At 45.7% G+C, this 26,655-nt stretch overlaps 1 protein-coding gene across 5 annotated transcripts in view; it reads right to left on the reverse strand.

The window, feature by feature from the left end:
* The window catches only part of LOC121279082 (cadherin-7-like), a 126,098-nt gene that overhangs the window by 86,156 nt on the left and 13,287 nt on the right, over positions 1-26,655 (reverse strand). The window lies entirely within an intron of this gene.

Consider the following 26,655-nt stretch of genomic DNA (forward strand, 5'->3'; position numbering starts at 1 on the left):
CACCCGGATGCGCGGGCGTTGTGGGGGGGAGGAGGGAGTGTCAGGGCCTGCGCTATTTTGCCTCAGGGGGTGGGGGGGGGTGGATAAAGTTCAGTCATAAAGATGTGAAAAATAAAAAAATCAAATTATTCAGACATGTGCCGTTGTCACATGAGCCGGGACATGTTTTATGAATTTTCATGAGGTTCCATGAAAAATGCAAAGGCCGCCTGGGCTCTTCGCCTGCCCCCCTCCCACCGCCAACCTTAAATTTAGATGGGCAGCCCTGACAAGTACTTTAATTAGTTGATAAATGGCCTTAACAGGCCTTTGACAGTTCAGCGGATGCACAGCCGACTCCGGTGCGCGTCCGCCGAACTGAAGATCAGAGAGACACGCGGTGATGTTGGGACACAAGCCCGACGTCACCATGCCTCATGTGTGGGGCCCACCCTCACACGCCGAACAGAAGACTCTGCCCCATGAAATGACTGGATCACTGTAAATACCTATCTGTTTCAACTAATGTCCTTTAGGGACTGAATTATGCTCGGCTTATCCTGTCTGGCCTATATGCGACTCCCAATCCACAGCAACGTGGTTAACTCTTAAGCACCCTCTGAAATGTTCTAGCAAGCCCCTCAGTTATATCGGGATGGGCAATAAATGCTGGCTTTGCTAGCAGTCCCAGCACCCCATGAATGAACTAAAAAGAAAGCTGCATCACAGATATAGAGCAAGGAATAATTAAATTGCAGTGCGCAAAAAAAATGATTCAACCTTCCTTTTTAACGCTTACACTTTGTCCTTTAACTTTTATATTTCTTTTTTTATAAACCGCCTCTTTGATATTTGAGATGGCGACTGCTCGCATAAACTGCAGCTTCCCAGCAGGCTGACCTAGCTAGCTGGGCCACATTGGGAGTGAGTTTCAGGGGAGCAGGCAGGCTGTCATCTCTCCTGTAAAGCCAAGGCCACTTTCACAGGATTGAGCCTCCCAGCACCCCCTTGCTGCTCATGGTGAGAACAGAGTGCAGGGTGGGTTTGGCACGCTAGAAACCCCTGTCAACATTGCCATTAAGAACCCAGTGGCCACTGCCTCAGATTCAATAGAAGGACTGAATTAAAAATCGCGGAAGGCGGCCCTTCAGCCCATTGAACCTGGGCTGGCTCTTTGATAGAGCTTAACCCTAATTCATTCAACCCCAACACCATTGCTCTTTACCCATAATCCCGTCCAATTTTTCCCTTCCAATATTTATCCAATTCTCTTTTGAAAGGAAACACTTGATTCTGCTTCCAACATCCTGTCAGGCAGCAGACAGCTCACTGGGTAAGAAAAATTTTACTTATGTTGCCTTTGGTAATCTCGCTTATCACTCTAAAAACAAGGCCTCAATTCTATCGAATTGATATTGCCCATAGTCCAATTTGATACAACCCAGTGGCTGGGATTTTCCGGCCCTTGGCGGGGCGGGACCCGCTGCCGGATATTCGGCGGCCCAGCCGTAAAGCCCACCGATGTTCGGCGGGACCGGATGACCCCGGTGGTGGGTGGGATCGGGAAATCCGGCCCAGTGCCTTACTTAGACCTTTAAACGTGGCAGTTAAGAGTCAACCGAATTGGCTGTGGTGATTGGAGTCACAAGGAGGCCAGACCAGGTAAGGACAGCAGATTTCCTTCCCTAAAGGGCACCGGTGAAGCAGGTGGGTTTTTATGGCAAACCGGCAGCTACCATGGTCACCGTGACTGGTCCTCGCTTTTTTTAATCCCAGGTTTATTTTAATTCGCCGAATTTAAATGCCTCAACTCGCATCTCTGCATTGTTTTCCCAGGCCTTTAAATTTCCAGCCCAGGGACACAACCACTAAACGACCACACCCGCAATCTCCATTTGGTACATTTATAATCAGGGTACTCAATGCTCGTCAGCGTGATAAGAAAACCCCCCCAAGAAGGAGAGAGCTTTTCTTAAAAGGAGCATTATTGTGAGTACCTTAATATGAGTATTTTCTGTACCTTCCAGAAAAAAAGAGAAGTTACCAGAACAGAAAGCCATTATTATGTCATAGGGCAGGATTTTCAGGTCGGCGAGCGGGGGCGGGGCCTGGTGATGTCGGGTGTGTGTCCCGACGTCACCGCGCGTCATTTAGATTTCCAGTTCGGCGGGCGCGCAGCCGAGTCGGCTGTTCACCCGCCGAACTGTTAAAGGCCTATTAAGGCCTGTTAAAAACGAATTAAAATAGTTAAGTGAGCTGCCCGTCCAACCTTAAGGACATCATCGCGCCCTCGCGGGATATTTCGGTCAGCGGGCCGGCGCCAACGACAATTAAAAAGCCCATTAAGGCCATTGAAAGATTCGTTGAAAGCAATTTCTCGCCGCCTGTCTAACCTCACGGTTGCCGAGCAGGCGAAAAGGCCAAGCGGCCTTTGCGCTTTTTTGGAAACCTCATCCACAGGCGGGATGAGGTTTCCAAAAGCAAATAAAAAGTAAAATGAAAAATTTTGAAATTTAATTAATGAACATGTCCCTGCTCACAGTCACGTGAAGGGACGTGTTTAATAACATTTATAAAATCTTCATTTTTTTTTGTGAAACCTGTTCACCTCCCTGAGGCGGCTCCGTGCCTCAGGGAGATTTGCAAGCACCCGTTCGCGCGCACATGCGCAAAGTTCACGCTCTCCCCGCTTGCATTCCCCCCAGCCCGCACCGGTAGTGCTGACTGCTGCTGCTGCTGCTGCTGCTCGTGTTTCACGCCGGGAGGGCCTTAAATGGTCCGCCAACATGAAATCGCGGTCCGGTCTCGATCACGGGCGGTCGTCGGCTTCCCGACTGCCTCACCACCACCCCCACCACCCCCCCCACCCCCCCCTGCCGAGCCCACCAGACAAGGGCAAGGTTTTGCCTGTGGAGTACTATGCACAGTTTTGGTCTCCTTACTTCAGAAAGATATCATTGCATTAGAAGCAGTTCAGAGAAGGTTCACTCAATCACTCAACTGATTGGTGGATTGAAGGGGTTATCTTATGGGGAAAGGTTGGTCAGGTTGGGACCGTATCCATTGGAGGTTGGGAGAATTACAACCTTATTGAAAGGTATAAAATCCCGAGGAGAATTGGCAGGGTGGATGCTGAAAGGGTGCTTCCCCTTGTGGGAGAGACTGGAACCAGGGACACCGTTTGAAAATAAGGGGTCTCCCATTTAAGACGAAGAAGAGGAGAATTTTTTTCTCTCAAGGGGTTGTGAGTCTGTGGTCTTCCCAGGACAGTAGTAGAGGCAGGATCATTGAACACTTTTAAGGCTGAGTTAGATAGATTCTTGATTGACAAGGGAGTCAAAGGCTATAGTGAATAGACAGGAAAGTGGAATTGAGGCCACAATCAGGTCGGCCATGATCTTACCAAATGGTGGAGCAGGCTCGAGGGGCCGAATGGCCTACTGGCTTCTAATTCGTGTGTTCGCATGTAAGGAGCTATACAAATGTGAGTCGTGGCTGCAGTAATTGTGTTGTTGATGATTCAAGATAGTTGTTTTGTAATGTCAAATTTCATATATATATATATAAAATAAATCGCATTTCATTCCAGGTATTAAAAAAGTAGAAAGGGCAAGGAAGAGGCGTTCATTCCTTTTATAAAATGTCCACTATGTATTGCAGATAATGATAAGATCTATATTTCATTAAGCAAAGAAACAGCTGGAAAGGATCCAATCTAAAGGTAGGAGCACGCTTGATGGCAGGTTCCCTGGGCAGAAATGAAACAAATAGCTTTTTTTTGCTCTATGACAGATAAATATTTTTCCTGTAAATGATGCGGCTGTGATCTGAATGTGCTCAAAAACAAAATGATTATTTGGACGCACGTAGTTTGACAGTGGGTTGCCTGCCTGATGCGCCTGCCGAATAGGAGGCACATTGGTGGGTCCTATTGAGCCTATGTAAAGAATGAGTACTGAATACATTTTCTCCTCCATTTCCCACCTTTCTCAGCAGGGCAGCTCCATGAATTTAAAAGCCAAAGTGCCAAAACAGTGAAGGAAATAACTCTGCAATGCAAAAAAAAAACCAGCTGCACAGTTCTGCTTTTGAGTCAGTTAGAATTAACTGCCTCATCTCGTTCTGTGGCCTTTGCAATTCAATGTTTTTTTAAAATAGACAGGGGAAAGATAGATTCTGAAAAGCCAGCTCCTCTGCCTGTCAGTTTAATTGATGGCGCAAGTTCCTTTTGTGAGGGAACCTTTTCAAAGGATTCAGATGCATTATCTTTGGGTATCTCGCGAGTGACTTCTATATTGTTGAATGACTGCACTGTCATTCTGACATAAAGCGTCCTGGCTCAGGCACCCTGGGTGAATATAATGGTCTCACTCCCCTTCCCCCCACTGGCCCTATCACTTATCCATCCCGCTAGCTTCCCTCCAGTAAATAAATACTTTGTTTACACGGCTCCTGCGTTGCCAGCACGCAAGCTCTTATCGATCTCCCAGCATTGGCATGCGATTTAGTGACCTGCACCGAGGGGTAGCATTTCACTGCCTCCCATCCTTTCAAAAGAATTGAAGGAGAGTCTGCAGCAAAAAGGTTAGAGGACACCCTGATGACTGGCAAGCGAAAAACAGCAAAATAATGAAGCCACTATTCCACAAGTCTGATTTAGTTGCCATCCAATTGTTTTTAAATGATGGTTAATACAGGTTAGATCATACAGTGGGGAAATGGTACTAGTGTCATTAAACAATAGAACAAGCTCCTGCACTTTTGTTTTGGAGAAGTGGTACCCATGGTGCAAATATCTCATGGACTTAAATGGAGCCCACACAAGTAAATAGGATTGAATTGATTCACAGTTCTGCTTCCAAATAGCCTTTTATTTTCAGAGTGTAAATAGCTTGGCTTTAATAGCTGCACTCAAATTGATGGGACGCACACAGTGCTGCTCTTGCGTGTAACTGCAGTCATGCTCACTATTATTACCTGTTGGGGAGCAGTTAGCATTGCAGCACCCTCTTTTCCCAACCCAACTGGAGATCTATGCTGAAAAATGTTGCAAGGGAGGCAGCGATAATTCCCATTACTTCACCACAGAATACCAGCAATAGATACCGTAGTGTGCATGTTGCTTCGCGGTAAACAATTGCCAGAATTTTCCCAAATATTGCAGTGGTCCTGACGGCAAAACCATCGACATTCACTGTCATTATCCTGCTGAACCTGACAGCAACTTCTAGAGTCCGCACATGCGCAGGACAAGGTGGAAGTCCAAACATTGTTGTCAGTGAATCTAAACCCTTCCGGAGGATACGCTGCTGAGCGCGATCGATCAGAAATCGCTGAACTGATTAGAATTTCCATCTTTACGCTGTTGGCCTCACTGCAAAAACCTTTGAAAAGGTTACAGCATGTTTAACTCACTTACTGGAGTTTTTTGAGGAGGTTACAGAGAAGGTTGATTAGGGAAACACTGTTGATGTGATATATTTGGATTTTCAAAAGACATTTGATACAGTGCCACACAACAGACGTGTTAGCAAAATTCTAGACCATGGAACAAAATGGAAAGTAGGTACTTGGATAAAAAATTGTCTGGGTGACAGGAAGCAGGAAGTGGTGATAAAAGGTTGTTTTTCAGATTGGAGGAAGGTTTGTAATGGAGTTCCCCAGGGGTCAGTGTTGGGACCTTTGCTCTTCCTGATATATATTAATGACCGAGACTGTGGTGTGCAGGACACGATTTCAAAATTTGCAGATGATACAAAGATTGGAAATGTTGTCAACTGTGATAAGGATAGCCTTGAACTGCAAAAGGATATAGACATGTTGGTAGATTGGGCAGACAAGTGACAGATGAAGTTCAATGCAGAGAAGTGTGAGTTGATCCATTTTTGCAGGAAAGATATGGTGAGTCAGTATAAAATGAAGGGAGTTCCTCTAAAGGAGGTGCAGGAACAGAGGGACCTCTGTGTATATGTACATAGGTCATTGAAGATGTCAGGGCATGTTGAGGGAGCAGTTAATAAAGCATATAGTATCTTAGGCTTTATTAATAGGGGCATTGTGTACAAGAATAAGGAGGTCATGTTGAACTTACATAAGACGCTAGTTAGGCCTCGTCTGGAGTACTGCATCCAGTGCTGGGTGCCATACTTGAGGAAGGATGTGAAGGCATTGGACAGAGTACAGAGGAGATTCACAAGAATGATTCCAAGGATAAAGAGCTGTAGCTATGAGGATAGATTGGAGAGGTTGGGACTCTTCCTTGGAGAAAAGAAGGCTGAGAGGAGAGGTAATCAAGACCTTGAGGGGTAGGGACAGGGTAAATAGTGAGAAACTGTTCCCACTCAAGAACAAGAGGGCACACATTCAAAGTAATGGGCAAAAGGAGTAAATGTGATGCGAGGAAAAATGTTTTCACCCAGAGGATTGGTTGGAGTCTGGAACAAACTTCCTGAAAGGGTGGTGGAGGCGGATTCAATGGAGATATTCAAAAGGGAATTGGATTGCTACCTGAAAAGAGAGAATGTGCAAGGTTACCGGGATAAGGCAGGGGAGTGGGAGGAGGTGGAATGCTCTTTCAGAGAGCCAGTGCCAACTCGATGGACCAAATAGCCTCCTTCTGCACTGTAAAGATTCTGTGATGCAGTGATTCTATTTTGAATGAGGTGTTACTGGGTTTTTATTGGTGCACTAACTCCATAATTTCCGTTCAACGCCCTTACTGGTTCTGAGCTAATTTTATGGGCAGCAGTTCAAGAAGGCAGCTCACCACCACCTTCTCAAGGGCAACTAGGGATGGGCAATACATGCTGGGCCCAGCCAGCGAAACCCACATCCTGTGAATGAATAAAAAATATCTGAATGCGTCCCTGGTGGCGCAGGGTGCCCCTCAGCCTATTAGTGTTCAGCGTTAATTGGCTGGACGTGAGACTTCCACCCCTCACTCGGGCAGAAGTCCCATCTCAAATATCTGCTGGCCAACCTGATTGGCTGGCAGCTCTGTAGTCACAGGTGAGCCACCAAGGAGACACTGCTGGGACTATAAGTAGTCCCTGGATCCTAAGTCCTGGGGCTGGATTTTCCCGTCAGCGAGTGGGGGGTGGGGCCCGCTCACCGAGGCATAAAACGATGCACTGTGATTTCCGGCGGAACTCCCGATGTCGCTGCGCCCCATTTCAGTTTTCCGGTCAGCGGGGGCTCAGCAAAATCAGCTGTGCGCCCGCTGACCTGTCAAAGGCCAATTGAGGCCACTGACAGAGTCATTAAAGTAATTAATGGACCTGCCCGTCCAGCCTTGAGGTTGGTGGGCAGGCCGGGAACCCTGGCGGACGACAGAAAAATCATCAAACCTCATCCACAGGCGGGATGAAGTTTCATGTAGGTTTTAAAAAATGTTATTAAAGTTTTTTTAAAATTATGGACATGTCCCAACTCATGTGGCAGTGTCACATGAGGGGACATGTCACGAATTTTTTTTCTCTATTTTTAATATTTGTGACAGAACAGCCGATCTCCCTGAGGCTGCACTTAGCCTCAGGGACATGAGTGCGCTCTATCCTGCGCTGATGCGAAATAGCACACTCTTGATTTTGGGACTCCATCCCCCCACCCCAGCCACACAGGGAACACATAGCGCTTCTGTGTGGACATCACATTGGGCGGGTCTTAATTGGCCCACCCACACAAAATGGCTACCTCCCTCCCCAAATGGGGGCTCCAATCAGAAGTGCGCCTGTGTGCACCCGCCATTCTACTTCGCCCCCGACGGTGGTGGGGGGTGGGGGGGGTGGAAATCCTGCCCCTGGAGTTCAAGACCTGCTAAGTGCAGTGTGGGGTGGAGAGTCTCACGGTAGGGAAGGGAGATAAGGCCCACTGGGGGTTGGAGGGTTATGGAGAGGTGGGTGGGGGTCTTAATGAAGAGGCCACAGTGGAGACGGAGCATCTAGGGTGAGAGGGGAAGACCTTGGGGGTGTGCCTGATGCGAAAAAGATGCCCTTGCGGGACATGTCACCCATCTCTCCAGTCCTGCCCAAGTTTTCAGCAGGATGATCTGCCGTGTTTATCCACCTTCCTCCCCCACCTCCCCACCCCCACCCACCCACCCCTCCACCCCCACACATACTCCTGATCTCCACCCACCTCAGTTGAGGCTGGGAAGGAAGCGGCCCTTAACTGATCATTGATTGGCCACTAAAAGGCCTCAATTGGTGAAAGGGTGGGAAGTCCCCCATAAAGTTAAGCACAGTCGGGGGAAGGTGGTGGGTAGACTGAGCAGGAATTTTTAGGGGCCCCTCTTGCCTACTAGCACCCCAGTAGGGGCCCCATATTTGTGAATGCTCAATTTCTCCATTACGCTTACAAATTCCACATATTACTTTTAAAATAATAATACTTTTATAAGTTTGTTATTACTATTTTAGATTCTATCTTAATTCAATGACAATCATTTGTTTGACTATCTGAAAGTTTAAATTAAAAGTAGACAAAATTTGAGATTTGCTAAGACATTTGCTAAGAGAATAAAGCCACAGGACTACTTGGGTTCTGAACAAGTTCTGACCCATCTCCCCACATACACCCAGTCCTTACCCAACTCCCCCGCCCCCCAGGCTTGAACCAACACAACCCAACTCTCCCCCTGCCAAGCCTGAACCGGCTGCCAACTCCACCTGCCTCCCCCCACCCAGGCCCAACCCAATGACCCCCCCCCACCGTACCGACCCAATCCCCAACTCCTCACATCGCCCGGGCCTGAACCAATTCCTAACTCCTGACCCCCCCGAGCCTGACACGGCTGCACAGAACCCAACTGTACAGGTTCAGAAAGACAAAATAATTTACAATGTCTATCTTATACTCTATCATTCAGGGTTAACATGAGGTACGTGTGAATGAACAGGCAAACTGTGGTTGAACACGCCACACTGCACAATAATTGGCAGATGCGACCAAGACAGTTTCCATGGATTTCTCAATAACCCACCCAGACGTCAGTAAACAGTGGCTTATAACGTCCGAGTTCCAGGACAGTGTAACTTGGGTGTGGGTTTGGGGGGGGTACACAGAGGATGCACTGGGGAACCACCTCCAGATGTTTCCAGGAAAGGATTGCCTGGCAATTGCCAGGAAGTTCAAGCTTGTGTTGGGCTATTGTCCTGCAATTGGAACCATTTGGAAGCATGATTTAAATCGCAAACTTTGGGGGTTCTGACTGTCTGACATCAATAGTTACCCAGAAAGGGTTAGAAGAACTAAAACCACCTCTACCTTCTGGGCAACTATAGCACTGGCACTCTGAACTCCCCCCCCACCACCCCCCCCAACCATAAGACTCTCCTCAGCCCAACCGACACCCCATGAGGCACCCCTGTCCCCCACCCCACCCCCATTTCCCACCCCAGGTACCCACCCCATGGGACTACCCCCACATCCCCCACTACCACCCCAGACTACCCCTCCAACCTCACATGCAATCCACTCCCACCCCAATAACGCCCCCTGACTACCCTTCACACCCCAGACCCAACATGGCCTGACACGGCTACTCCCCCTGCCAGGCCTGACCCAACTCCAACTCCCCCCTGCCTCCCCGCACCCCCAGGTCTGACCTGACTGCTGCCCCAGGCCTGACCCAACTCCCCACATACACCCAGTCCTTACCCGACTGCCTCCCAGGCCTGACCCGATTCCCCCACCCCCAGGCCCAACCCAACTCCCCCACCCCCAGGGCTTGAACCAACACAACTCAACTCTCCCCTTGTCAAGCCTGAACCGGCTGCCAACTCCACCTGCCTCCCCCGCCCAGGCCCAACCCAACTACCCCCCACAGGACCGGCCCAACCCCCAACTCCTCACATCGCCCGGGCCCGAACCAATTCCCAACTCCTGACTCCCCCGAGCCTGACACGGCTGCACCACCTCTACCCCCAGTCCCGACCTGACCCCTGACACGCCAACCCCAAGGCTGACCTGACAACTCTCCCCCCACCACCGCTGCCCTGGGCCGGACCCAACTCCACCCCACACTGACCTGACTTCGACAGGCCCGACCCACCCCCCTGCAATTCTACCCACTAATCTTACACGCTGACCTTCTTCCTGGCTTGTCAAAGACTTTTAAACTTGGCTGGACCTTTGAACTTACCAGGTTTACGGCAGTTAGTGATGTCAAAGAGGGGGCATGGCTTACTTGCCTGTGACTGAACTGCCTTGGGCTGTAGGCCACAGGAACCCGCTGCGCTACACAGATCTCTCCTGACATTGGAAAGGTCGGCGGGATAGCAGCGGTTAGATTTCCACTCCATTGTAAGTTACAGGCCTGTGAGTCAACCAATCTCGTAAGACTCTATGTCTCTCACGAGGGATTCCAGGTCTTCGCTTTTGAAGATCTCACCTTGGAATTCTCACCAAAGGTCACTCCAGCTCAAACGGCCTTAACCACGGCTCACTTCACAGGGTTTCAACCTTCTCTCCCAAGATTCTGTTCCTCCGGGTTCCCGAGTCTGCACTACAGCACCAACTCAGAAGCACCTTGGGCATGCTGAGCAGAATGCTCCTGCACCAAATGGTGACCTTTGCCCCAGTGACCTGCAGCCATGAACCTTCATCAACCTTCTGCTGCCTCCTTCGATCGCCCTGGTTTCTTTTTTTATTTATGGGATGTGGGTATCGCTGGCTGGGCCAGCATTTATTGCCCAGCCCTAATTGCCCTTGAGAAGGTAGTGGTGAGCTGCCTTCTTGAACCGCTGCAGTGCGTGTGGTTTAGGTACACCCACAGTGCTGTTAGGGAAGGAGCTTCAGGATTTTGATCCAGTGACAGTGAAGGAATGGCAATATATTTCCTAGTCAGGATGGTGAGTGGCTTGGAGAGGAACTTCCAGCGGTGGTGTTCCCATGTGTCTGCTGCCCTTGTCCTTCTAGGTGGTAGTGGTTATGGATTTGGAAGGTGCTGTTGAAGAAGTCTTGGTGAATTCCTGCAGTGCATCTTGTAGATGGTACACACTGCTGCCACTGTGCATTGGAGGTGGAGGGAGTGAATGTTTGTGAATGGGGTGTCAATCAAGTGGCTGCTTTGTCCTGGATAGTGTCAAGTTTCTTGAGTGTTGCTGGAGCTGCACTCATCCAGGCAAATGGAGAGTATACCATCACACTCCTGACTTGTGCCTTGCAGATGGTGGATGGGCTTTGGGGAGTCAAGGGGTGAGGTATTCACCGCAGGATTCCTGGCCTCTGACCTGCCTTTATCCACAGGATTTATGTGGCGAGTCCAGTTCAGTTTCTGGTCAACCGTAACCCCCAGAATGTTGAAAGTGGGTATTTAGCGTTGATAATGTCATTGAATGTCCAGGGACAATGGTTAGGTTTTCCTGTTGGAAATGGTCATTGCCTGTCACTTGTGTGGCGCGAATGTTACCTGCCATTTGTCAGTCCAAGTCTGGATATTGTCCAGGTCTTGCTGCACTTGGACATGGACTGCTTCAGTATCTGAGGAGTCACAAATGGTGCTGAACATTGTGCAATTATCAGCAAACATCCCCACTTCTGAGCTTATTATGGAAGGAAGATCATTGATGAAGCAGCTCAACATGGTTGGGCTGAGGACACTACCCTAAGCAACTCCTGCAGTGATGTCCTGGAGCTGAGATGACTGACCTCCAACAACCACAACCATCTTCCTTTGTGCTAGATATAATCCAACCAGCAGAGAGTTTTCCCCCTGATTCCCATTGACTCCAGTTTTGCTAGGGCTCCTTGATACCACACTCGGTCAAATGCTGCCTTGATATCAAGGGCAGTCATTCTCACCTCATCTTGGGAGTTCAGCTTTTTTGTCCATATTTGAACCAAGGCTGTAATGAGGTCAGGAGCTGAGTGGCCCTGGCAGAATCCAAACTGGGCTCAGTGCCAGGATATTGCTGAGCAAGTACCACTTGATGATCAACACTGTTGATGATCCTTCCATCACTTTACTGATGATGGAGAATAGACTGATGGGGCGATAATTGGCTGGGTTGGATTTGTCCTGCTTCTTGTGTGTGTACAGGACATATCTGGGCAATTTTCCACATAGCTGGGTAGATGCCAGTGTCGTAGCTGCACTGGAACAGATTGGCTAGGGGTGTGGCAAGTTCTGGTGCATAAGTCTTCAGTACTATTGCCGAAATATTGTCTGGACCCATAGCCTTTGCAGTGTCTAGCGCTTTCAGCCATTTCCTGATGTTACATAGAGTGAATCAAATTGACTGAAGAATGGCATCTATGATGCTGGGGGCCTCTGGAGGAGGCTGAGATGGATCATCCACTTGCCACTTCAGGCTGAAGATTGTTGCAAATGCTTCAGCCTTATCTTTTGCACTGATGTGCTGTGCTCCTCCATCATTGAGGATGGGGATATTTGTGGAGCCTCAACCTCCTGTGAGTTGTTTAATTGTCCAGCTCCATTCATGGCTGAATGTGGCAGGACTGCAGAGCTTAGATCTGATCCTTTGGCTTTGCAATCACTTAGCTCTGTCTATCGCTTGCTGCTTATGCTGTTTGGCACGCAAGTAGTCCTGTTTTATAGCTTCACCAGGTTGACGCCTCATTTTTTTTTAGTTATGCCTGGTGCTCCTACTGGCATGCCCTCCTGCACTCTTCATTGAACCAGGGTTGATCCCCTGGCTTGATGGTAATGGTAAGTTGGGTGAGATGCTGAGCCGCAAGGTTTCCTGAGCCCTCTTCGATTGTCAGGGCATCACTCACTCCACTGAAGGTCTGCTAGCCGCAGCCCTCTTTGCGCTTGGAGCCTGCTTCTCTGTTCCTCTTTCCTCTTAACTGGGACCTCTCCTTGTCCCCTCTCCCTGTACCCTGCCTGGGACTCCCTTTTGGGGCCCTGCAGTGTCCCCTCTCCCTATTCCCTGACTGAGGCTCTTCTGAATTATGGTGCCCCGTTCCTGGGTCACATGAAAGGTTTTTGCACTGTTTCTTTTTTTCTCTCTTTTTATGCAGGCGCAATCCTGTCAGGGCAGCCGAGTCCTTTAACTGCCGGGTTGCGCAAGCACTGCCTGCTCCCAGCCCGCACAGGCTTTAAACTCTCGAGGCCTGTTGGGACTTGGAGTTCCCGGCGCCCTGGTCTACTTGAAGGTAAGTTGGATCTCATCACACAACCAATTTAACATTATCAGCCGGGGTCAAAATGTAGCTCACTTACACTTTCTAGAAGCTACGTATATTTATTCACAGGGCCTTGCTCTGTGTAAGCAGGAAGAGCTTCTCCAAGAATTGAAACAAAAACAAAAAGTGCTGGAAAAACTCAGCAGCTCTGACAGTATCTGTGGAGAGAAAGGCAGAGTTAACATTTCGAGTCCGTTCAGAAGTAAGAGAAGTAAAAATGTGGTGAAGTTTATACTGTTTTAGGCGTGGGGTGGAGCAGATGAAGCTGGATAGAAGGCCAAAGATAGGTGAAGGCAAAGGAGAGATTGCCAGAGATGTCATAAACAGAAGGTCAAAGGGGTGTTCATGGTAGTTACTGGCTAAAGGTGGTGCTGATGGTGGCGTTAAGGATAGAAAGCAGAATGTGATAATAGACGGACAAGGGTAAGCACTCCGAAAAAAACAACGTGAGCAAGTGACAGATGGCCTTAGTGGGGGTGGGGTTGGGGGGAGGGGGCAGTGGTGGGAAGAAAGATCGAAAATAGGCTAAAAGCTGGGGATAAAACTATCTTTATGTCACCAGAAAAATGTTACTGGGGGTTGAGGTTTAAATATTCATGAAGATTTGGGATATAGATGGCACTGATTATCGATCCCTTGATATAGTTGAAACAAAAACTTGATAACACTTGCCAGTATGAACATACAAACATACGAATTAGGTGCAGGAGTAGGCCATTCAGCCCCTTGAGCCTATTCCGCCATTTAATAAGATCACAGCTGATGTGATTGTAACCTCAACTCCACATTCCTGCCTACCCCCGATAACCTTTCACCGCTTTGTTAATCAAGAATCTATCTAGCTCTGTCTTAAAAATATTCAAAGACTCTGTTTCCACCACCTTTTGAGGAAGAGAGTTCCAAAGACTCGTGACCCTCTGAGATAAAAAAAATTCTCACCTCTGTCTTAAATGAACACCCCTTTATTTTAAAACCATGAACCCTAGTTCTAGATCCTCCCACAAGAGGAAATATCCTCTCCACATCCACTCTTTCAAGACCCTTCAGGATCTTAAAGGTTTCAATCATGTTGCCACTTACCCTTCTAAACTCCAATGGATACAAGCCCAGCTTGTCCAACCTTTCATCATAAGACAACCCGCCTATTCCAGGTATTAGCCTACTAAATCTTCACTGAACTGCTTATAATGTATTTACATTCTTCCTTAGATAAGGAGAGCAAAACTGTAGTCCAGATGTGGCCTCACAGTGCCCTGTACAAATGAAGCATAACTTCCCTACTTTTGTAATCAATTCCCTCACAATAAATGATAACATTCTATTAACTTTCCTAATTATGTACCTACATACTAGCCTTTTGTGATTCAAGCAGTAGGCCACCTAGATCCCTCTGAATCTCAGAGTTCTGCAATCTCTCACCATTTAGATAATAAGCTTCTTTTTCATTCTTCTTGCCAAAATGGACAATTTCACATTTTCCCACATTATACTCCATTTGCCAGATCTTTTTCCATCACTTAACCTATCTATATCCCTTTGTAGTCCCCTTCCATCCTGTTCACAAATTACTTTCCTGCCTAAATTGGTATCATCAGCAAATTTAGCAGCCACACCTTTCGTCCCTCTATCCAAGTCATTCATATAAATTGTAAAAAGTTGAGACCCCAACACTTATCCCTGTGGCACACCACTCGTCACACCCTGCCAACTAGAAAAAAGACCCATTTATGCCAACTCTCTGTTTCCTGTTAGCTAATCTTCTACCCATGCCAGTATGTTACCCCCTACACCCTGAGCTTTTATTTTCTGCAATAACCTTTGATGTGACACTTTATCAAATGCCTTCTGGAAATCTAAGTACAGAACATCCACCTTTCTCCACAACACATTTGACTCCTTCAAAGAACTCCAATAAATTGATTAAATGTGATTTCCCTTTCACAAAGCCATGTTGACTCTGCCTGATTGCCTTGGATATTTCTAAGTGCCCTGCTATAACATCTTTAATAATAGCTTCTAACATTTTCCCTATAACAGATATTAAACTAACTGCTCTGTAGTTTCCTGCTGTGTGTCTCCCTCCCTTTTTGAATAAAGGAGTTACATTCACTAATTTCCAATCTAATGGAAACTTCCCCGAATCTGGGGAATTTTGGAAAATTAAAACCAATGCAACAATGATCTCACTAGTCACTTCTTTTAAGACCTGAGGATGAAATTCATCAGCCCGCAGCTCCAACAATTTACTTACTACCATGTTGGATAAGCTCACTGAGTCTTCAACGTTATCTTTGGATGGTTTCAGTAGATCTCAGTGGAGAAATTTATTTCATAAATAAAATAATTATATAAAATAATATAAATAATATGATCCCTTATCATTTCCTCAACACATCTTAAAGAAGCTCACACAATGGGAGTAACTTTGACTTTGCCTGACTGTATGATGGACTTCAATGGAAATTAAAGTCGTGAGATGTGTAAAACGGGCAGCTGATTAAATCTCTCTTGTTTTACACCAAGTCAAAATTAGCCCCTTTGGAGGTACTTTGGCAAATGCTTCATCACGATCCCACAAGCGGCACCAGAGAGGAGTGATCAGTTATTCTCCTTTTTGCATGTTGTTGATGGGAAACAGAGTGTTGGCTGAGACACCTCATATACTGGATTGTTGTTTGTAGGAGTTGCTGCGTGCAAATTGATTGCCGCGCTTCCTGCTTCACAACAGTGACTACACTTTAAAATTGGCTGTCAATTTGGGGCATTCTGAGGTCGTGAAAAGTGCCACCATAAAGGCAAGTGTTTTTTTTTTCTCTTTTTGCTGTTCTGGGAAAAGCTAACTAAGACCGATGCCTTTTAAACATGTCCGGCGTCATTTTAATTTCTTTGTCACGGCATGCTTCATTGACAGACTTGCTGAGCTTTATTTCCAGATCGCCTTCTGTATCACTGTCAGAATTAGCTCCGTGAGAGAAAAAGGCATCTGTGAGAGGATTTCCCACTGCCAGGACAGCAACACCTAAAACAGGGGAAAATCATCTGCAGCTAGAGGTGGAGGTGGGGGGCATAGTGATATTATCACTGGATGAATAATCCAGAGACCCCCCAGGGTTAATGCTCTGGGGACCTGGGTTCAAATCCCACCATGGCAGATGATGAAACTTGATTTCAATATAAAACCTAGAATTAAAAGTTTGATAATGACCATGAAACCATTGCTGATTGTTGTAAAAACCCACCTGGTTCACTGATGCTCTTTAGAGCATCCTTCCCTGGTCTGGTCTACATGTGACTCCAGACCCACAGCAATGTGGTTGACTCTTGAACGCATGGGCAATAAATGCTGGCCAAGCCAGCAACACACACATCCCATGAACAAATTTTAACAAAGAGCCATGAGAAATTGTACAAAGTAATGAGCTATGAGATACATTGCAGTCAAAACTGAAAAGCTTTGAAATACAGAGAAAAGACTGCTGTTCACAATGGTATTCTGTGAAAAAGCTGTATATAGGTTATGGTATTGTTAAACTACGCATATGCAATAACTGCATGCTTATTAATTCAATTGAAAAGAATAAAATGATTTCACAAGGATAAAATTGGATAAGGTCATTTAAAAAGTTTCAAGCAGTATAAACCAGAAAGCATGATACAAACTTCCAAATTGGAAAAACACAACATTTTACAAAAGATATTAGAAAAAAAATCTTCATGGCATATGGAAATGTAATATTCAAATAGCCCGGTTTAACCGGCTGATTCATTGATCACATTATTGTGCACCTAGTGGTGACCCAGCGCTACTCATCTGGGTGTTGGGCTCTAAAAGACTCCCTAAGGGTCGGACTTGAGTGTTGAGAAAGCTATTAATCAGGTATAGCAAAAAGAAGCATTTAAGAAGCAAAGGAGAGATCCCTAATAACAGGATGAAATGTGTACACGGAACTAAGAGGAAGCAGGCAAATCCTCAAGCAATGAAGCCAAGAACAAAACCAGAAGCTCCTTAACAATGTTATTTATTCAACGTAATAAATGACCTATCGATCTTCAGGATAAATGCTTGATTAGTCCAGCCATATGTTCAAAGAAAGAATAGTACAGAAATATTTGTAAATTAAGCTGGGAGAGATGGGTTTGAAGCAACTTTTTGTTTTGTTGTGGTAATCCGCAGTGAAACAAGACAGAACATGGAGAGTGAGCCTGTCACTTAATAGCCATCCAAAAGACATTGACGTTGAAATTGGAGCAGGAAGTTACTGTGGGTCCTGAAGGGTAAGATTGGATTTGGCCATCTGCAAAACCTATCAATACAATGGGCTGTGAAAGACAGAACACCAACGGCAGTTTCCCTAATTATTCAAGGCCTGGCGAAAATGGAATCCGAGAATACTGAAATGCTCAAGTCAGGTATCATTAACATCTGACACAAAGGCTGAACTGAGCTGTGTGGGAATAGATAATCTGGACAAGGAGATGGAATCGGCACAAACAAAACAGACAAGCCTGTATTTGCCACTCACCTATTTGTTGACAAACCCATTCGCTACAGCTGATCAAATGATCATCCACGACCTTAAACATTCACTCCCTCCACTGCCTGTGCCCAGTGGCAGCAGTGTGTGTACCATTTACAAGATGCACTGCAGCAAATCACTGACCCTCCTTCTACAGCAGCTTCCAAACCTGTGTCCTCTACCATCCATAAGGGCAAAAGCAGCATGGGAACACCACCACCTACAAGTTCCCTTCCAAGCCACACATCATCCTGATTTGGAAATATATCGCCATTCCCTTCAACGTCGCTGGACCAAAATCCTGGAACTCTATCCTTAATAGCACTGTGGGCGTACCTACACCACATGGACTGCAGCGGTTCAAGAAGGCAGCTCACTGGTACCTTTTCAAGGGCAACTAGGGATGGGCAAGAAATGCTGGCACAGCCAGCAAAGCCCACATCCCATGAATGAATAAATTAAAAGGACAACTACTTTAGAGCCAACACTTTGTCAAAGTTGAGACAAAAGTTGTGTCCAAATGATTTTGCCTTATTAACCAAATAGGGCGAGATTGTGACAAGTGACTTCAATTCAGAACCTCACCTGTGCCAGAAATGCTTCAGGGTTTGAGTAATGCTCTCTGTCACAGAGGTAAAATCCATATTGATGGTAAAACTCAGGATCAACATGACAATAATTTAACAAACCAAGAAGCCAAGTAGAAAATAATGTCTGTCGGACATTGCAAATCAGGGATGTATCAGATTTGAGGCAGAAAAGATGCAACTTATCAAACAGTCTATGAATGCCAACAAACTTTGGCTTCAAATATTATTTTTAATATGGTCTCCAAACCTTACAGAATTAATTAAAGCAATTAGTGTCTGGCAAGCATGTACCATGTATAGCTCTGGGATAAATGACAACTTGTGTGTCCATAGCATTATTCATCTTCAGGAACCTCCAAAAGAAGTTTTTCAGCATGTTGAGAGAGGACTGAATTGCTGATGCTGATTTATGGTGTCTCAAGTATATCAGCAACCAGCACATGTACTTTCTTTATACAGCACCTTTCATGGCCTGAGGATGCCCCCAAAGCATGTTGACAGCCAATGAAATACCTTTTTCGAAGTGTTGTCAGCGTTAATTCCAACATTTGTATGCTGAGGAAAGATTGAGTCTGAAGCCAGCCTGTACCTTAAGACAGATTTATTTCCAAGCCTGCGGAGAGAATATTTCCAATTACCCCCAACACCCAGTGTGAACATCTTTTCACATTCTTGTAATGAAGCCCCAATACTTCCCCAGTTGGGGGCAGCTTCTCTAGATTACCAACTTAAAGCATGTGCTGTATTGCAGCACAATTCCAATATTAACAAATTCCCTTATAACAACTGCATTTAATTTTCCGACAAAAATAAAACTGAAGACAGGGAAATAAGTCACACATTTTCAAAACTCGCATGCTGAGTCATCCCTCTTCTATGTCCCCCAGTAATTGTTTTGCCTCAAGTGTTTCATTTGGTGAAACAGTCTGATAGCTGGTGGCTTGTACTGGAGATTTCCTTTGTCTTCACCATTTGTTTTAGAATTGCAATATCAATTCGTAATCTTTTTTCACACAGACTTTTTGTGGAGTGTATGTTATCCCAAAGGGATTGATTGTCAATATAACATTCTACTAGGATATTTTCTTCATTGTTTCCCCCACGTAGTATTTCCCCTAACATTTTAGATAGAGCAAAGAACAAAGAACAAAGAAAAGTACAGCACAGGAACAGGCCCTTCGGCCCTCCAAGCCTGCGCTGATCATATTGCCTGTCAACTAAAACATTTTGCACTTCCGGGGTCCATATCCCTCTATTCCCATCCTATTCGTGTATTTGTCAAGCTGCCTCTTAAACACCACTATCGTACCTGCTTCCAGCACCTCCTCTGGCAGCGAATTCCAAGCACTCACTACCATCTACGTAAAAGATTTGCCCCTCACATCTCCTTTAAAGTTTTCTCCTCTCACCTTAAATCTATGTCCCCTAGTAATTGACTCTTCCACCCCGGGAAAAAGCTTCTGACTGTCTACTCTGTCCATGCCACTCATAATTTTGTAAACTTCTATCAAGTCGCTCTGGTGAAAATAATCCGAATTTCTCCAACCTCTCCTCATAGCTAATAACTTCCAGACCAGGCAGCACCCTGGTAAACCTCCTCTGCACCCTCTCCAACGCCTCCATATCCTTCTGGTAATGTGGCAACCAGAATTGCATGCAATATTCCAAGTGTGGCCTAACCAAGGTTCTATACAGCTGCAGCAACACTTCCCAGCTTTTATACTCAATACCCCTGCCAATGAAGGCAAGCATGCTATATGCATTCCTGACTACCTTATCCACCTGTGTTGTCACTTTCAGTGACCTGTGGACCTGTACACCCAGATCCCTCTGCCCGTTGATGCACTTAACGGTTCTGCCATTTACTGTATAATTCCTACCTATATTAGACCAAAATGCATTACCTCGCATTTGTACGGATTAACTCCATCTGCCATTTCTCCGCCCAAGTCTCCAACCGATTATATCCCGTTGTATCCTTTGACAATCCTCTTCACTTTCTGCAACTCCTCCAACCTTAGTGTCATCTGCAAGCTTACTAATTAGCCCAGTTACATTTTCTTCCAAGTCATTTACATATGCTACAAACAGCAAAGGTCCCAGCACTGATCCCTGTGGAACACCACTAGTCACAGCTCTCCATTCAGAAAAGCACCCTTACACTGCTACCCTCTGTCTTCTATGACCAAGCCAATTCTGTATCCATCTTGCTAGCTCACCTCTGATCCCGTGCGACTTTACCTTCTGTACCAGCCTGCCATGAGGGACCTTGTCAAAGGCCTTACTGAAATCCATGTAGATAACATCCACTGCCCTTCCATCATCGATTATCTTTGTCACTTCCTCGAAAAACTTGATCAAGTTAGTGAGATATGACCTCCCCTTCACAAAACCATGCTGCCTCTCACTAATATGCCCATTTGTTTCCAAATGGTAGTAAATCCTGTCACAAAGAATCTTCTCCAATAATTTCCCTATCACTGACATAAGGCTCACCACCTGTAATTTCCTGGATTATCCCTGCTTCCCTTCTTAAACAATGGAACAACATTGGCCATTCTCCAGTCCTCTGGGACCTCACCCATAGCCAGTGAGGATACAAAGATTTCTGTCAAGGCCCCAGCAATCTCCTCCCTTGCCTCCCTCAGTACTCTAGGGTAGATCCCAAACAAAAACAGAATTACCTGGAAAAACTCAGCAGGTCTGGCAGCATCGGCGGAGAAGAAAAGAGTTGACGTTTCGAGTCCTCATGACCCTTCCACAGAACTAGGTGAATCCAAGGAAGGGGTGAAACATAAGCTGGTTTAAAGTGGTAAGGGGGGGTGGTGGTGGGGGGAGAGAAGTGGAGGGGGGTGGTGTGATTGTAGGCAAAAGCAGTGATAGAAGCAGATCATCAAAAGATGTCACAGACAGCAAAACAAAAGAACACATAGGTGTCAAAGTTGGTGATATTATCTAAACGAATGTGCTAATTAAGAATGGATGGTAGGGCACTCAAGGTATAGCTCCAGTGGGGGTGGGGGGAGCATAAAAGATTTAAAAATATTTTAAAATAATGGAAATAGGTGGGAAAAAGAAAAATCTATATAATTTATTGGAAAAAAACAAAAGGAAGGGGGAAGAAACAGAAAGGGGGTGGGGATAGAGGGGGGAGGTCAAGACCTAAAGTTGTTGACTTCAATATTCAGTCCGGAAGGCTGTAAAGTGCCTAGTCGGAAGATGAGGTGTTGTTCCTCCAGTTTGCATTGGGCTTCACTGGAACAATGCAGCAAGCCAAGGACAGACATGTGGGCAAGAGAGCAGGGTGGAGTGTTGAAATGGCAAGCGACAGGGAGGTTTGGGTCATTCTTGTGGACAAACCGCAGGTGTTCTGCAAAGTGGTCACCCAGTTTACGTTTGGTCTCTCCAATGTAGAGGAGACCGCATTGGGAGCAACGAATGCAGTAGACTAAGTTGGAGGAAATGCAAGTGAAATGCTGCTTCACTTGAAAGGAGTGTTTGGGCCCTTAGACGGTGAGGAGAGTGGAAGTGAAGGGGCAGGTGTTACATCTTTTGCGTGGGCATGGGGTGGTGCCATAGGAGGGGGTTGGGGAGTAGGGGGTGATGGAGGAGTGGACCAGGGTGTCCCGGAGGGAACGATCCCTACCGAATGCCGATAAGGGGGGTGAAGGGAAGATGTGTTTGGTGGTGGCATCATGCTGCAGTTGGCGGAAATGGCGGAGGATGATCCTTTGAATGCGGAGGCTGGTGGGGTGATAAGTGAGGACAAGGGGGACCCTATCATGTTTCTGAGAGGGAGGAGAAGGCGTGAGGGCGGATGCGCGGGAGATGGGCCGGACACGGTTAAGGGCCCTGTCAACGACCGTGGGTGGAAAACCTCGGTTAAGGAAGAAGGAGGACGTGTCAGAGGAACTGTTTTTGAATGTAGCATCATCAGAACAGATGCGACGGAGGCGAAGGAACTGAGAGAATGGGATGGAGTCCTTACAGGAAGCGGGGTGTGAGGAGCTGTAGTCAAGGTAGCTGTGGGAGTCGGTAGCCTTGTAATGGATATTGGTGGACAGTCTATCATCAGAGATTGAGACTGCGAGGTCAAGGAAGGGAAGGGAAGTGTCAGAGATGAACCACGTGAAAATGATGGAGGGGTGGAGATTGGAAGCAAAATTAATAAATTTTTCCAAGTCCTGACGAGAGCACGAAGCAGCACCGAAGTAATCATTGATGTACCAGAGAAAGAGTTGTGGAAGGGGGCCGGAGTAGGACTGGAACAAGGAATGTTCCACATATCCCACAAAGAGACAGGCATAGCTGGGGCCCATGCGGGTACCCATAGCCACACCTTTTAGTTGGAGGAAGTGAGAGGAGTTGAAGGAGAAATTGTTTAGTGTGAGAACAAGTTCAGCCAGATGGAGGAGAGTAGTGGTGGATGGGGATTGTTCGGGCCTCTGTTCGAGGAAGAAGCTAAGGGCCCTCAGACCATCCTGGTGGGGGAGGTGTAGAGGGATTGGATGTCCATGGTGAAGAGGAAGCGGTTGGGGCCAGGGATCCATCTGGCCCTGGGGACTTATCCACCTTAATAATCTTCAAGATGCCTAACACCTCCTCTTTTTTGATCTCAACATGATCCAGGCTATCTACACACTCTTCCCTAGACAAATTGATCGCTAAGTCCTTCTCTTTGGTGAATACTGATGAGAAGTACTCATTTAGTATCTTATTTAGATAAAAAGAATGCTGTGTCAAACATCTCTACCAGTGTGAGAGTCTCTGCAGTCAGGGTGATTTTTAATAATCGGCTTATTTTCTTGGTTCCCTAAGCCAAGGGGCAACACTTCCCATTTGCACCCACAAGAATTATTATAAAACCCACTGCAATTGAAACCCCATCAACAAGGTTTGCATGAGAGGCGTTGCTGAACATGATCAATTTTATATTCCTAGGGTCACCCAAAGATCGAAACATCTTAAATTTTTTTAATGTCTTGTTCAGCCATTTGAGCTAGGAGCGAGTTTTATTCCATGAAATTAAATCTCCATCCAAACCAATAGCCTATCGACATGAGAAATGCGTGCACAGTCTAGTAATTTGAAAGCCAGTACAGAGTCTGGGATTTCAAGGTGAAACTTCATCAGACTGTTAATAATATTTAAAAATGTGGGGCCACCCATTTGAAACAGAGATGAGGCCACATTGTTTCACTTAGAGAGGGTTGTGAATCTTTGGAGCTGTCTCCCTGAAAAGGCAGTGGAAGCAGAACCTTTGCATTTTTTAAGCAGATGTGGCTAGATTCTTGATAAGCAAGGGGGGACCTTGCACAGACTTGAAGGAAAACCTTGTTGTGGTCACAATTTACCTGGACTTTGAGTGAATGGGAGGACTTCTGGTTGACAAAGGTGTCTGAATACTGACTCGGAGCCTTTATGGTGACAAGGGTGTAACTAATGACAACCTGCACCTGAGGAAAGCCTGCCAATTGGACAAAAGCCATGCCTCTCTGTGTCAAAGCAACAGGGAAATGAATGTACACCCTCATATCAGCAGACAGGACATCAAGCAGTTGTGTGTTTTTCACTGGGATACACCAGACATGTCTCTTGCTGAGCCCTGGAAAGATGCTGAGGCATAAATGTTGAGAGCAACAGTTACCTTAACAGCCACTGGCAGGGCCTTGGAGTCAATGGATAATGGCTCAAGTTGCTCCTAGAACATACAACATATGTCTGTCACCACCACACAACTTAACCTCAGTTGCATTTGACACTTGTTCTCAGTCATATTGAGGCAGGATGTCCTAGGTTTCTACACCCTTCCCTATCCTCCTTCCTGTGCATGGGCAGAAGCCTCTTCCTCTTGGATGCGCAAAAGAAAAATGCCCTACTATTTCCATCAGCCCCACATTCCTACCTCTTTGGGTTAAAGGCAGACCAAAGGTAGCCTATGTGAGAATTTCATAGAATATTTTTGGGATAGTTTCTTAGAACAGCACGTTCTGGAGCCAACCAGAGAGCAGGCTATACTAGACCAGGTATTGTGCAATGAGACAGGATTAATTAATTAACTCACAATGAAGGTGCCCCTAGGCAGAAGCAATCATAATATGATTGAATTTTACTTTCAGTTTCAGGGAGAGAAGAGTGGGTCCAAGACAAGTCTTTTAAACTTAAGTAAGGCCAATTATGAACACATGAAAGCACAGCTAGCTAAAGTGAACTGGCAAATGAGGTTACGGGATAGGTTAATAGAGGTTCAGTGGTAGACATTTAAAGGCATATTTCAGAATACACAGAATAAATACATTCCAAAGAGAAGGAAAAAATTCCAAGACCAACCATCCGTGGTTAACTAAAAAAGTTAAAGACAGTATCAAACTTAAAGGAAAAGCATGTAATTACTCAAATATGGGTGGCAGGTCAGAAGATAGGAGAGAATGTACAGAACAGCAAAGAATGATAAAAAGATTAATAAGGAGGGAAAAATTGGAGCCCAAGAGAAAGATAGTTAGAAATATAAAGGTAGATAGTAAGAGTTTCTATAAATATTTAGATAAGAAAAGAGTTAACACAGTGAGTGTTGATCCTGTAGAAAGTGCATTTAGGGAATTGATAATGGAAAGTAGAGAGATGGTGAATTAATGAAACAGGTATTTTGCTTTGGTCTTCACTATTGAGGACACAACTAACATCCCAGAAATAGCTGTAAATCAGGATTTGGAAGGGAGGGAGGAACTCAGGAAAATTACAATAGCCGGGGAAGTGGTATTGAGCCAATTGCAGGCTGACAAATTCCTGGACTTCACCCTAGAGTCTTAAAAGAAATGGCTAGAGAGATAGTTGATGCATTGGTTTTAATTGTCAAAATTCTCAAGATTCAGGGAAGCTGCCATTAGATTGGAAAATAGCAAATGTAACACCTTTATTCAAAAAGGGAGAGAGACAGAAAGCAATAAACTACAGGCCAGTTAGCCAAACATTTGTCATAGAGAAAATGTTGGAAGCTATTGTGAAAGATGTTATGACAGGGCACTTAGAAAAATTCAAGGCAATCAGGCAGAGTCAACATGACTTGGTAAAAAGGAAATCAGCTTTAACCAATTTATTGGAGTTCTTTGAAGGAGTCACATGTAGTGTAGATAAAGGGGAACCTGCAGATGTACTGTATTTAGATTTCCAGAAGGCATTTGATAAGGTGCCGCATCAAAGGTTATTGCAGAAAAGAAAAGCTAATGGTATCGGGGGTAACAAATTGGCATGGTTAGAGAATAAACTAGCTAACAGGAAACAGAGGATAGCCATAAATGGGTCTTTTTCTGGTTGGCGGGATGTAATGAGTGGTGTTCCACAGGGAGAAGTGCTGTGGCCTCAACTTTTTACAATTTATATAAATGACTTGGATGAAAGGAGAGAAGGTATGGTTGCTAAATTTGCTGCTGATACAAAGATAAGTAGGAAAGTAATTTCTGAAGAGGACACGAGGAGGCTACAAAGGGATATGGATAGGTTGATGAGTGGGCAAAGATCTGTCAAATGGAGGGAAAATGTGAAATTGTCCATTTTGACAGGAAGAATAGAAGAGAAGCATATTATCTGAATCATCAGAAATTACACAGCCCTGAGATTCAGAGGGATCTGGGATTTCTAGTTCATGAATTACAGGTTAGTAATCTGGTACAGCAAGTAATTAGGAAAGTTAATACAATGTTATTGTGTATTGCAAGGGGAATTGAATGCAAATGTAGGGAGGTTATGTTCAATTGCACAGGACACCAGTGAAACCACATTCGGAGTACTTTGTACAGTATTGGTCTCCCTATTTGAGGGAGGATGTAAATGCATTAGGAGAAGTTTGGAGAAGGTTTACTAAACTAATACCTGGAATGGGTGGGTTGTCTTATGAGGAGAGGTTGGGTAGGCTAGGCTTGTATCCACTGGAGTTTAGAAGAGTAAGAGGCACATTGATTGAAATTTATAAGGTCCTGAGGGGCCTTGACAAGGTCGATGTGGAGTGGATGTTTCTTCTTGTGGGAGAATCTAGAACTAGGGGTCACTGTTTAAAAATAAGGGGTTGCTCATTTAAGACAGAGATGAGGGGAATTTTTTTCTCTCAGAGGGTAGTGAGTCCTCAAAAGGTAGTGGAAGCAGAATCTTTGAATGTTTTCAAGGCAGAGCTAAATAGATTCTTGACTAACAAAGAGGTGAAAGGTTAACAGGGGTAGACGGGAGGTTGCAGTCAGCTCAGCCAGGATCTTATTGAATGGTGGAACAGGCTTGTAGGGCCGAGTGGCCTACTCCTGCTCCTAATTCATACAACTGCCATTGAATATTTGCCACTTCTGGGGCAGCTAATACGAACTTGGACAAGATTACAAAGGGATCCCTGCACCTTTCCAAAAGGGTTTTCCCACCTATCCCACAAACCTGCA

The sequence above is a fragment of the Carcharodon carcharias genome, chromosome 6, assembly GCF_017639515.1.
Source record: "Carcharodon carcharias isolate sCarCar2 chromosome 6, sCarCar2.pri, whole genome shotgun sequence".
Lineage (NCBI taxonomy): Eukaryota > Metazoa > Chordata > Chondrichthyes > Lamniformes > Lamnidae > Carcharodon > Carcharodon carcharias.